This window comes from Phyllostomus discolor, chromosome 3 (assembly GCF_004126475.2).
Source record: "Phyllostomus discolor isolate MPI-MPIP mPhyDis1 chromosome 3, mPhyDis1.pri.v3, whole genome shotgun sequence".
NCBI classification, from domain to species: Eukaryota; Metazoa; Chordata; class Mammalia; order Chiroptera; family Phyllostomidae; genus Phyllostomus; species Phyllostomus discolor.
In genome coordinates this window covers 96,334,438-96,346,895 of record NC_040905.2, presented here as the reverse complement: position 1 = coordinate 96,346,895, position 12,458 = coordinate 96,334,438, and the positions used below count along the sequence as shown (strand labels likewise).

At 38.1% G+C, this 12,458-nt stretch overlaps 1 protein-coding gene and 1 non-coding gene across 8 annotated transcripts in view; both read right to left on the bottom strand.

The window, feature by feature from the left end:
* AUTS2 (activator of transcription and developmental regulator AUTS2) overlaps positions 1 to 12,458 on the bottom strand; it is a 1,155,833-nt gene that overhangs the window by 545,708 nt on the left and 597,667 nt on the right. The gene's annotated exons all lie outside the window — the stretch shown is intronic.
* On the bottom strand, positions 1,074 to 1,178 carry LOC114513884. The gene has a single exon (XR_003685885.1). It is a non-coding gene; the product is annotated as a U6 spliceosomal RNA (small nuclear RNA).

Below are 12,458 nucleotides of genomic sequence, written 5' to 3'. Positions count from 1 at the left end.
CTGGCCCTTACTCTAGCAGCAACTGTGGACTTGTAACCCTAGCCTCAATGAAAAGTGTGTATGTCTACATAGAAATATTTAGCAAGTCCCTGGTACATAATGGCACTCAACAGTTGTCAGTGTATAACCAATATTAATGAATACAACAAGATAAGGAAATAAATGTGAGATTTATGACTAATTTGGGGGGGAAGAGTTAATATGACCTATTCATCAAAAACCTGGATTTTATCAGGAGATTTATTACAAGCTCAAGGCTTCAGATCCTTCTCTTTAGTAGAGAAACAGTCAAGTCATTCTGGGAGGAGTAATGATTGCCCAAGAGTGCTGTTTGCCATCAATGACAAAACTATCTTTTAGCCACTTGACACAAACACTAGCAATTTCCTTTTATTTTTGGTGTTATTCCAAAACAAGTCCAGTTAAGCATGTCTGATAATCTATATTCTTCCTCTTAGTCTTATTCCTACACATGTCGATTCTTAGATATCTGATATCAACAGAGCAGTCCTTTGAAATTTATGCAGTCTTAGAATCTTTTAACTTGAATAATAAGTTCAGATGCTTTTAATGTAAGAATTAGTAGTAGCTGTGACAAAGCTTCCCTCATGGAAAATCGAGGCTGAATGACTGCTTTACTGCAGTCTAATTTTTCACCTTAATCAAAGAGGAAAGCCTTGGCCAGATGAATATTTAAGCATAATCTAGTCTATATGCACCTGACAGACAAGGGAAAAATATTCATGCAAACATCTCAAACAGAAGCCATCAAATATAATTTAATGGTTAATTATCTTAATTTATTTCCATACATCCATATGAACTAAGATATCTTAGTCCAAGGATAAAGTGGTCATTTTCTTAAACTAAGCTTGAACACCACCAGAAACACTTTAAACACTATTCTTCAACTTGAAACTATAACTATTCTTAAACTATAAACTTATCCTAAACACTACATAAACACTACCCTTGCTTATATGGCAATCATGTAAAATTAGAATGTTATGAATAAAAGTGGAGTGGAAACTCTTCACTGTCACAAGTTATATTCTCAAGTCCATATTTTTCTTTTAAATGTGGACTTCTTCATGAATTTGTGTGTCATTCTTGTGCAGGGGCTGTGCTAATCTTTTTTGTATCATTCTAATTTTAGCATATGTTCTACTGAAGCGAGCCCATGTTCATATAATCTTTAAAATTCTTTGGTATAGCTTCCCTACTAATCTGCTACTCCTCTGTTAAATTTATTGTCAGGTCACAATCAAGACTTGCAAGGTCAGTATATAGAAAGGTGGTGAAGGACATGGATTACAGAACCAGAATACCTGAGTTAACTATAAGACTTTTACCATGTTATTTAACCTATGGTGCTTCAGTTTCCCTATCTGAAAAACAGGGACAATAAAAGTACCTACCTCATAAAATTGCTGTATTACAATTACACATTTTAAATGTGCCAAAAGTGTCAAAAATCATTATCATTACATCTGTCTTTGTAATAGTTGGGCAAATTATATGTCTTGTTTCAAGAGTGGTTTGTTTGTTGCTTGTTTCAATCAACAAATATAAACAAAAATCAAAATATATTGACAAGTAACACACTACTCACACACAAAAACAATTTGACAAGGGTATAAATACCTCATTTTTTAATCTTCACCCAAGAATATATTTGTTGATTTTAAAGAGAAGGAAAGAGGGAGAGACAAAAGAGAGAGAAACATCGATCATTTGCCTCCTGTACACACCCTGACCAGAGATTGAACCCACAACCTAGCTATGTGCCCTGACCATGAATCAAATCTGCAACCTTTTTGGTGTACTGGATAATGATGCTCAAACCAATTGAGTAACCCGGCCAGGGCTAAAGACCTCATCTTAAGCAGAAAAGAGAGCTAATTAAACCCTCCTTAAGTTTCTCATTTAGGTCAATAAACAGGCAAACAACAGTTGGTCTTCAGGCTCAATCATCAGCCAGTGATGAATGCTTCCTGTATGGCTTCTAAAGGAAAATTGTAGAAAACAGATTCCTACAAACAGACTGGTGTAGTTGGCTTTCAAACATAAAGACAACATCAGATTTCTTAGACATCATACCAAAATTTCCATAAAATGCAATCTCATTGTATATAGCTGTATTGATAATGTACTTAAACTCTGGTAAGCCCCAAGCAACTAAGAAATTACCTCTTGCCACCATAAATGCTAAAATTTCATTCTGAGAGGTAGAACCAATCCATACTGAAATATTTCCTGTAATTATCTCCTTCAAAGTGGACCGTATTTCTTTTGGAAATCCTCATTTTCCAAAACAACATATATGTGTGGACAGAAAAGTCGTGCTGTAATAAATCATAAATTTCTAACTGGGAAGGTCATGGCGGTAAGTCATGCCCCAGACACATAAATTTTTAGGTAAAAGTCGTATCTTTGCCTTAAACAAGCCCTGTCCATTCATTCTATGTCTGGGATAACACACCTTTGAAATGCCTCTTTCAGATCCCTCCTTCTAAGACAGTAAACAATGTTAACTATTCTGTAATCTAGTCCTGGCCTTGCTTTCTCCCACCTTCAGGCAATCTTCCTTATGTTCTCTCCTTAATCTGAAGTGCATAAAAGAAACTGCAAAACTGATATTCTGGGGAGCATTTGAGATCTTGCTCCCTGGCATATGCTGTCAGTTCGGCTCAAATAAACTCTTACAAAAATTCTCTACAGATTTAGATATTTCTTAAGGCATCATATATTTTTAATGTAAAATTTCAATATTTAATACAACAGTTTTTCCGCAATAAACTCTAAGTCTAGATCTCTCATTCTCATACCAATCCCAATGGCCTGCAGAGCAAAGCACTACCATGCCACCAGTGATGACATATTCCAAGAATAATTTAAAACTCTTATTATATATTGATCAATTCTTATTCTTTGTTTGCATATATGGAAAGATTTGAAGGTCTAAATTATAACAATATAGGCCCGAGTCTAGGTTATTAATGCTTCTGAAAAGCACATGATCTCCAAAAGTAGAAAGAAAAGTAATGGCTTCATGATTGACTGATTTTCAAACTAAATAGCATATAACATGGCCTCACTTTAGCTCTTCTTTCTTTACAAGCTACAATGAAATAATTTGTTCAACCTTTAGATGAATGTGATACATATCCGTCTGCCATTATAAATAGTGAAACGGTGGCCTCACCCACAAGAAAAGACCTTGAAAATGCATTAATTTCATGATTAAGGTAAAAAAAGTAGTTTAATGTCATCTAGGCCTAAACCAAAACCTTTAGTGTTTATATCTCAAATTATTTGCTGTCTCTGGTGGATAAGAACAACGCCATGGGTATTGAAATGAACTGCCACAGAGCACTAGTAAGTATCAATTCTGGAAGGGTCTCCTTTGTGCCATCCTTTGCTAAGCCATGGGAATAAAAATAAGTAAATAAAACATTACTTCAAGAAGTTTAAAATCTAATGGAGGAGACAAACATACATAAATAACTATATGAGGTATTAAACTGTATTTCAAAACCATCTAGCAGTCACATTTGATGGCAGGCACATTTATCTCACTTTTATCTATAAATTATAATAAGGATGAACAGTTCTGGGGTATGTACAGCTTATGCCAAAATGTAGCTTGAAAGAAAGGAAAGACCCAAAGAAATCTGTATAAGCCTCTAGCTCAGTCACAAAATAGAATTTAATATTGTAAGAACAGGACCTTCCCTGGGATCGCTTTCCTCAGAGGCACATTTCTAACTTCTGAAAGCACTTCTGATCTGTAGCCACAGATCAATACAAGGGATTTTTTTCTTCTTTGGTTTCAGACATCCTTTTGACCAAAAAAATGCAGGGTTGAAGAAGCTTTAAACCCTGCAACAGTCAAAAACTGTCTAGTTGAGAAGAAGAGGGTTATATTGAAGAGTTTTCGCTTCATTTACTTCATTTAAAAAGTATATATTGACCATAAATGAGGTCAAGTGTGGTCCTAAAACTTGGGAATACTAACAAGAATGACAACTAGATTATACCTAGTGGGAGAGGCACACAACCAGCAAAGACACAGAGGCAAAAAGAGGTAACATTTTAATCCCAGAAGAACTGTAGGGTCAGATCAAGAAATTCTTATGTCCGGGAGATGGAACCCCTGGGAAGCCTTCCCTAGCTTCTGCACCAAGGCTTTCCCTCCAGCCTTGGTGCTTGTCTTCTCTGTGGATAGTCTGGGAATTACTTTCTGTGTTCTGTGGCTACTCACCTTTTTATTGGCATATAACCAGTTAGTTTTCTTCTTGAGGTCAGGCATGGTAATTGCACCTATTTGAATATGCTCTCCAGCAAAAGAACAAAGTAAAAAAAACAAGATGAGTTGTTGATTGAAGAATTGACAAATCACCAGTATACTGAAGTAACGGGACAAAATGATAAGATTTTATTTATTTATTTTTTGAGAGAGGGGAAGTGAAGGAGAAAGAGAGGGCGAGAAACATCAATGTGTGAGAGAAACATCTATTGGTAGCCTCTGACACGCCTCCAACTGGGGAACGCCTGTGCTCCATCCACTGAGCCACGCCAGCCAAGGCATGCTGACTCTTCTTAAAGAAAACCTTACTCTTAAGAATTTCTCTCAAAAACTGGCCCTCACTGGCCAAACTGGAATAGATACTTCTGCTTCCTCCTTTACATTTCAGTTCTTTCAGCTGTAAGTAAATAATATAACAAAATTATAGGAGTGTCTGTGAAGCTTTCTTTGGCCCTAAACTAATTTGGCCAGAGAACAGTTAAAGGAAAACTCCCTTATTCCATGGTTAATTAGTGAGAGTGCTTCATGTATACTTGTGAGGGGTTTTCCAGCTGTGCAAGTCTGTAGGTTGTAGTAGGAGCAGATAATGACTCTAGAATATTGTTCTATGGGATTTTTCTTGCCATGTAAAGTCCTAAGAATGGCTTGAGTATAAATAAACACAAAGATGGCTCCCACAAAGAAAGCAACTGAGAAAATGATTCACCAAATTGAAGACTTTTACAGTATTACTCCTACAATAGTAAGCTAAATACAATATAAGTTAATTGGCAGTTGGTACAAAAACAGTACTTACATTTTCATTACTGCCACCATACCATCATTCCTGGTGAGGAAATTAAGGCATAGGGTGGTTAAATTATGTGAATAAAATCTAATACCCCAAACTAGGTATCCAGATTAAATGAGAGTGAACCTTTAGTTTAAAAAAACAAAACTAGTTTATTTCTACACATACACCTTTTTTTAAAAAAAGAAAGTTTATAAGACAGAACTTTTGGACCTGATTTGTTTTGAGCATTATTCCTCCTAAATGTCTAATACTATCTTATCTGATCACACTCTTCACCACAATGTTCTGATTCTACTCCACAGGAATCATTAAGAAAGGAGGCTGCCACAATACGGTGGATCTCACTTGAAGCAGACAGGAAATACATAAGGGGAAGGCACTCTCAACAGTCCCAATGAAAGGGAATTAACAGACTGCTGCAGGGGCATAAAAATCTCTTTTCCTATTTTCCCTCTAAATTCTCAGCTGGAGCCCCTGTAACAAGAGGCAGATTAACAAGAAAAAAGCTTATAAATGTATTTATTACAAAGGCTTTTCTCCTGATAATCTGAATTTAGAAAGGATGGGACTAGGAGAAATGTTTACTTCCCTCTCTTGACAGGGCACCACAGACAGATTTAGGAAACTGAGCTGGTAAGGATTCTTGCCTTCTGCACGCTTTTGTCACTGGTCCCAGCCCTCTGGAGCAAGCGAAGTGACCAGTATTTTACTGTCTCTTTAAGATTGTTAGAATTGTAAGGGAGGAAAATTATCTTTCCCTTTTACCCTTATACATTCTCTGCTGAGGCCCCTGTAACAAAAACCATTAAAAAGGAATATGCATACAAATCTATATCATTTTAGTTTTATACAACGCAAAAACCTCCATAAGGAAATAAAGACCCAAACAGGTGGGCATTTTTTTAATGCTTGGTTTGATGAAGAGTGGAAAGTCCTTGAAAAATGCTGTAAGACAAAAGGTTTGAGCTAAGTGTGGTAAAGTGGGGGAAATGTAGCAAGGCTTCTTCATTCAGATTCCTTTTTGAATTCCTCCATCTTCAGAGATAATGACGCTCCTTTCCTCTGGATATAGGGAGGGCATTGCTCACAGGAGAGTTTTACAACCTGTTTTAGGGGAGGGTCAGAAAGTCTTTCCCTGCACCTGCCATTCTCAAATTCCTTCATCTTGAAATACTCAATATGCCAAGGAACCCTATTATGGGGTAGTATGTCCTAAATCCCATTACTGTCACAAATCACACTCTAAGATGTCTTTAAAATTTCTAAATCACTAGGAGAACCTGGAACCTACTTACACAATGAAATCTGTTTTCCTGAAACCACCACTGTGGTACCTGTAAAAGGATTTATAGCAGACTTGAAAGAAATGAATGCATAGTTTGAGACTAGAAAAAAGATCTGGGCAGATGGGCAGCCATAATCTCAGGGAAATATCCATTTGGCTGACCCTGTGCACTTGGAGAAAATGGTCACTTTACAAAGAATGAACTGAGACTCTCTGGAAAGCCTTCTTTTCTCACAATACCTCTACACATTCATGAAAGTTATCCTTTGGTTGGGGGCTTAATACAGAGTCTCCAGAAGTTTTATTAAAATGCAAACAGTTCATTTTATAAAGGTCAGTCTTAAGCTTTCAGTATCCACTAACATAATCACAAAATACAATTAGCAAATATATTAATCACATTCTTGGGAAATTAGGGCAGGTGACCTATGATGAGAAGAAGGGCTCCAGCCCAGGAAAGCTGTAAAGAGAAGTCCTATTATGAGTAATGGTCAGTAATGGAAGGGGTTCCAAAAAAAAAAAAAAAGGACGGAAAAAAGAAAAAGCACATTTACCTGCTAAATCAAGTTGCCTAAGACAACCTCTGTTTCCAACTTCCTCCAGGGGGCTATTTAGAGTGAAATGACCCAGGCCGGGGGTGCCATTTTCAGTTATTAAAGAAGCAGGTGGAGCTTCTGGCTCTGAGCAGCACTTGACCCAAAGGATGACAGACAGAAGGAAGAGGAAAGGGAATTAACCAGATCCCCTGTGGTTAGAGTCTACACACAGCAGGGCTGAAAGCCATGTCCCTCTCAGCATGGCTTCCAAGGAACAGTTTGATTGCAGAAGTTATGCTGTCCAGGGCTGAGCTGCAGGGAAGGACTAAAGGCCAAAACCACAAGGGAAGGGGACAGCAAGAGAAGTCCCAGATAAAAAATGTAATAACTGACACATCTGTCACCCAGTGGCATACAGCCCTAAAATTGTGATGACAAAACAGAGGCAATGCTGGCCTAATTACCCTCTTCCAGCCAACTGCCAAAGGTCCGGTGATTTGTCAAAGTCTCGCTAGGAATTTCTCTAAACAAGCCCAGCCTCCAATCCCAGTGTAAAATCCACAAGCCAGCTTCTGGGAGTGAGAAACAGGCAGTTGACTTTAGGATTTTTTTCTTCATCTGGAGAAACACGAATAAATCACACATCATCAAGTTTATCATTTTTCTCCTCAGAGAAATATGAAATATTATAGATCATCTCCAGTACATCAGCTTCTTCACACCCCATTAGCATGAAGGGACTATTTTTGATATAATTTATCAAACCACTGGCCTCATCTCTCCCATTTCCTTCAAAATGGAAATGCGGACACAGTGGACTCAGGCTTTCCTTATTCACAAGCTGCCACAATCTGCCTTCTACCCTGGGAGCAGGAGCTAATTGGAAGGGCACAGTTGGTGACAGGTCATCAACCTGTGCTAGCTCACTCAAAAGGCTGGAAGGATGTAGCGAAGAGACTGGAATGGGGCTGCTTCAAATATGCTTTAGGTCAATGCTGCTGAGGTGAGAATATGGTCTTTTTTTTTCTTCAATGAAGGACTTCTTTTACCAAAGTCTGTTTTATCCTCAACCTGCCTCACCTTGAACTGGAAAAGCATCCCAGTAAGGATGGCTGCCTGGTTAGTAAGCTACATACACTTACTGGAAGCCAGAAATGTTTGAAATTGCAATAGAGAATTAAAACATTTGCTGACTATCTATTTCCTCCTCCCATTAACAGTACTCAAGCATTTCAACAGCAAGGCTGAGAATCAAATATCTATTCAATTTAACATGGTTATTATTTTAATTAAGGACGTCCTACTGTGTTTGAGTCATTTACCATGTGGTCCCTGCTTATAGCTAAGCAAATGTATACCTAACTAGCTGTAATATGTTAGAATCGGATGTACTGGTACATACATAAGAAAGTGTTTCATCAGGATCCTGAAAACTGAGTAGAATTTCAACATCCTGAATAAAATTTAAAACAGGAAAGACAGCTAAGGATAAAGAAACATCTCCAGGAGGCATGGAAGAGAAATGACACTGGGACATAAGGATTCAGATGTAAACACTACAAGGATAAAAATAAGGCCAGGCTAGGATGGTTCGGGAATAGCAAGCTAAGGAGTATTAGCTTCATCACATAAGTAACAGGAAGCCATGGGATGTTTGTGAGCATAACAGCAAAGGTTAGGACTATGTTTAGGAAGTTAACTTTAACAGACCTGTGAAAGATGACCAAGGTGAGGTGAGATGAGTGTTGTTAAGACTGGTGAGAGGACTCCTACGACCAAATTTCCCTTAAAGTCCTCTCTAGAGCACACAGCTGGAAGATAAGAACCTGGTTCAGCAGTCATACATCAGTCATGCCAAGTGCTGGCAAGTACTCAGTACCATTTGGTGAAATAACAAATGGACATGTATGTGGTCAAGGAGATTTGTACAAGAAGGTTCATAGCAGCATTATTTGTAGTAGCAAAAAACTGAAAATAATTTAAATATTCATAAATAGAATAGATGAATGGTGGCACAGTCTTAAACTAGCATAAAACACAGCAGTGGAAGAAGAAAAGAGAGCAACTGAAAAAGTTGCTAAAGTCCATACATTTATAGATAGTAAGATAGAAGTTTTCAAAATATAAGCATACTAAATAATATTTGCTGATTTCTGTATGTAGAATATATATAAAAATTCATAATGTAAGTAACAAATTCAGAATTCTGAGAGGAGTATTTCATCTGATTTGTAATGGAGCTTCAACTATACTGAAATGTCTTACTTTTCAAGCTGGTGATGGGTACATGGATGTTCATTGTATTATTTTTCCTGCCTTTATTTAATAAAATAAGGATAAAGCAAAAATAATAACAACAGTCAGGGGAATCTTAGGGGACTAGCCATATTGAAGGATACGGATCACAAGACAATCATCAGTGAAGTAGACTGAGAAAGGGCAGTGAAAAATGGGGAGAAGTCAGACCACTGACATACCCTAGGCCTGGAGAGCAACAGGCATGTGCAGCTAAAGGGCTGGCAGAAAAGGTAGGCTGCAGTTCATACACTTGGTTAGACTGCACAGGGAGGCAGGAAGCCAAGGGCTCGTGAGAGAACTGGAGATGAGGAGGGACCACAGGACTTGACACAAGGCAAAGGAAAGGGCAGGGAGAGCTAGCAGGAGGACCAGGTGAACCATGACCAAAGACAAAAGCAAAAGAATGGAAGACTAAATGCAAGTTTTCCTTGGCAAGAAATACAAGGACATATTTATTATAACCTCCAGGGGGGAAAGTGTGTGTGTATATGTGTGTGTGTGTGTGTTAAGAAAATTCCAAAGTTGGCATTAAAATTTACTCCCTTCTGAAAGACTGAATTTGTACTATCATTCTTTTTCAAATGATAAAGTATGTATTTTCTTCCATTTTAAAACTGAACTGGACAGGAAAGCATGGGAAGTGAATCAAAACAGAATAAGAGAACACCAACCTCTTATATCTTTCTTCTTACAGAAATGCAATTGGATAACTTATTTTTTAAAATCTGAAGTTTATTAGGCTGGTATTTATTTTGGTTTCCCTGGAGGGCACAATTATGCCTTAGACCTGTGGTTTAACGACTTTCACAATAAACTATTTCTATGCTTACCACATGTACAAGGAGTAGCAAAGAAAGTCTCCTTTGTGAGGTCATTTTCAGAATGACGACCCCTATCCTTTTCTGTTAACAGTATCTTATGTTCTGGCATTAGAACTTCTTTGACCACTACCTAAGCTACAGAATCACAGGAGTCATGTAAAAAAAGATTATGTTGAGCATCCCAGCTGGATCTGAAAGGGTCTGAGGAGATAAAATACCACCCTGAAACACTCTCTTTGTACAACCAAAGGACTGATCCCAGCATTTGCAATGAAGGTTATACTAAGGCTGGTGACAAGCTAGGAAAAGTTGGTCTCAAGAGTCCTATAATTCCTACTAGATTAGAAAATGTATGGTAAGTTTAGTGACCACATTTATAAAAAGAAGGAGCCTTTATTCTTAGGTTTCTGCCTCCCACTCCTTTTTATGGGGAAATCTCACTTTATAAGTTGAGTATGTAGGTCCAGTTCATCATTCTTTAGCAGAGCTGTGAAAAGGTAAGCAGATTTTCAGAGAACATCTGCCAAATCACCATGTGATAAAAAGAGGTAGGTACAAAACAGAGGGGGAGGTTAAGAATAGTATGGGACATGGAGAAGTCGAAGAACTTATAGGAACGAACCATGAACATGAATTAAGGGGGGTGGAATGCGGGTGGGAGGGCGTACAGGGTTAAGGGGAATAAAAGGAGGAAAATAAGACAATGTAATAGCATATTAATAAAATATATTAAAAAAATAATAATCCACATGGACACAGGAAGTAAGAAATGGGTTTGAGAGTCTCTCTAGTCTGCCAAGTAGCAAGTAACACTACTGGTGCCCAAGAAAGTGATGATGGGCAGGTGTTAAAAATACATGAAGAGAAAAGCACCAGGTAACATTTCTGGATAATCACAGTTGTTCCTGAACAACCCCATTTCTTGCCCTGGGATAACTAAAACTCATTCTTGAGGGCCTGCATAATTAACTTCTAAAATGGAGAAGGAAGACAGAGGTTTATTTGGACTCAAAGACATATCCATGAGAATGTGAAATACATGCACACTCACACACGCATGCATTTTCTCCACTTGTAAAGGTGTGGCTGGGGACAACCACTCAGAGTTTAGTTCTAATTCTCACTGAGCCATACACTGCCAAGGGGCGATGGGATTCCTCCTGTGATGGGCTTGCATTTCAAATGACTCAGGTGAAGCCCATGGTGTCCAGCTGAGCTAAAGGTAGAGCCACGGTAAACAGAAGAGAGGACAAGATAGGAAAATGAGGTGGCAGGAGGCCGAGCCCATTAAAACACAGTCATAAACAACACGAAGCACAGACTTGCCTGTGAACCACAGTGGGTTGTTCAGCAGATGACCACTTGCTGCTCAGGATTTCCAAAAGACACCCCCAACTTTGTCATACAACAGAAGATTCACCAGGACTTTGCAGGACCTGCTTGAAGCCCATTCTAGATCTTTAGTAATGTGTATCTAGGTGAAAATGGGTTATTCTCATATTGCAACAGGAAAAAAAAACCAACTTTCCATTAAAATACCTCTTTAATTACACAGGAAGTTCTACATGATGTCAGTAATGGCAAATGAAACTGAGACAACCAACCCTCTGTGTCTTGGCAGGCTTAAAGAGGGCTCAGTCAAAAAGAGATTTATTTTTAATTGTTATCCAAGTGGTGCTGCCATTCAGATTTCTCTTAAAATGTTCTTGGGACATTGTGCAAGCAGCTAATGGCACCACAGGGAAACTCACACTTCAGGGGGCTAACAGACATAACACTAGGGGTCCAAAACTCAAAGGAAAAGTGTATTTTGCAAAAATGACCAATAAAAAATGATGTTAACTGTAATGATGAAACAATCAAACACAAACCACTAACAGGAAGAAGAATCAGTATACATCAACAATGACTTGAAGTCCGTGAACAGAGAAAGATGAGATCATTCCAATGGAATACACACTGATTTAACTCAAAAACAACAACCCCCCCATCCTTGCTGGAGGGAGGGGGGTGGTATACAGGAAACTTACATCTCTTCAACATGATGAAAATGACCTATGAGAGAAAGTTCATTTCTCTCCCAGGCAAGATGATATCCCAGGCAAGAATCTGAATTTGTGTTATAAGGTTCAAATCTCTGCTCCCTCAGTTACCAGCAGCCTCACACCTTGGTTAAAAGCTTCACCTTTTTTGAGTCTTAATTTCTTCATTTATAAAGTATTGATAATAAAATCTGCCAGACAGAATTGTTTTGAAACTACACAATATAAACAGTATTTAATCGAACACCATGAAAAGCCCATAGCAAAAGTCAGCAAGTCTGGATATACTCTTCTACACCCTGACACCTTGGAGGCATCATGGTGCAGTGGTTATGCACAGTTTCTTCTATCAGGCTATTGAAATCCTGGCTTAG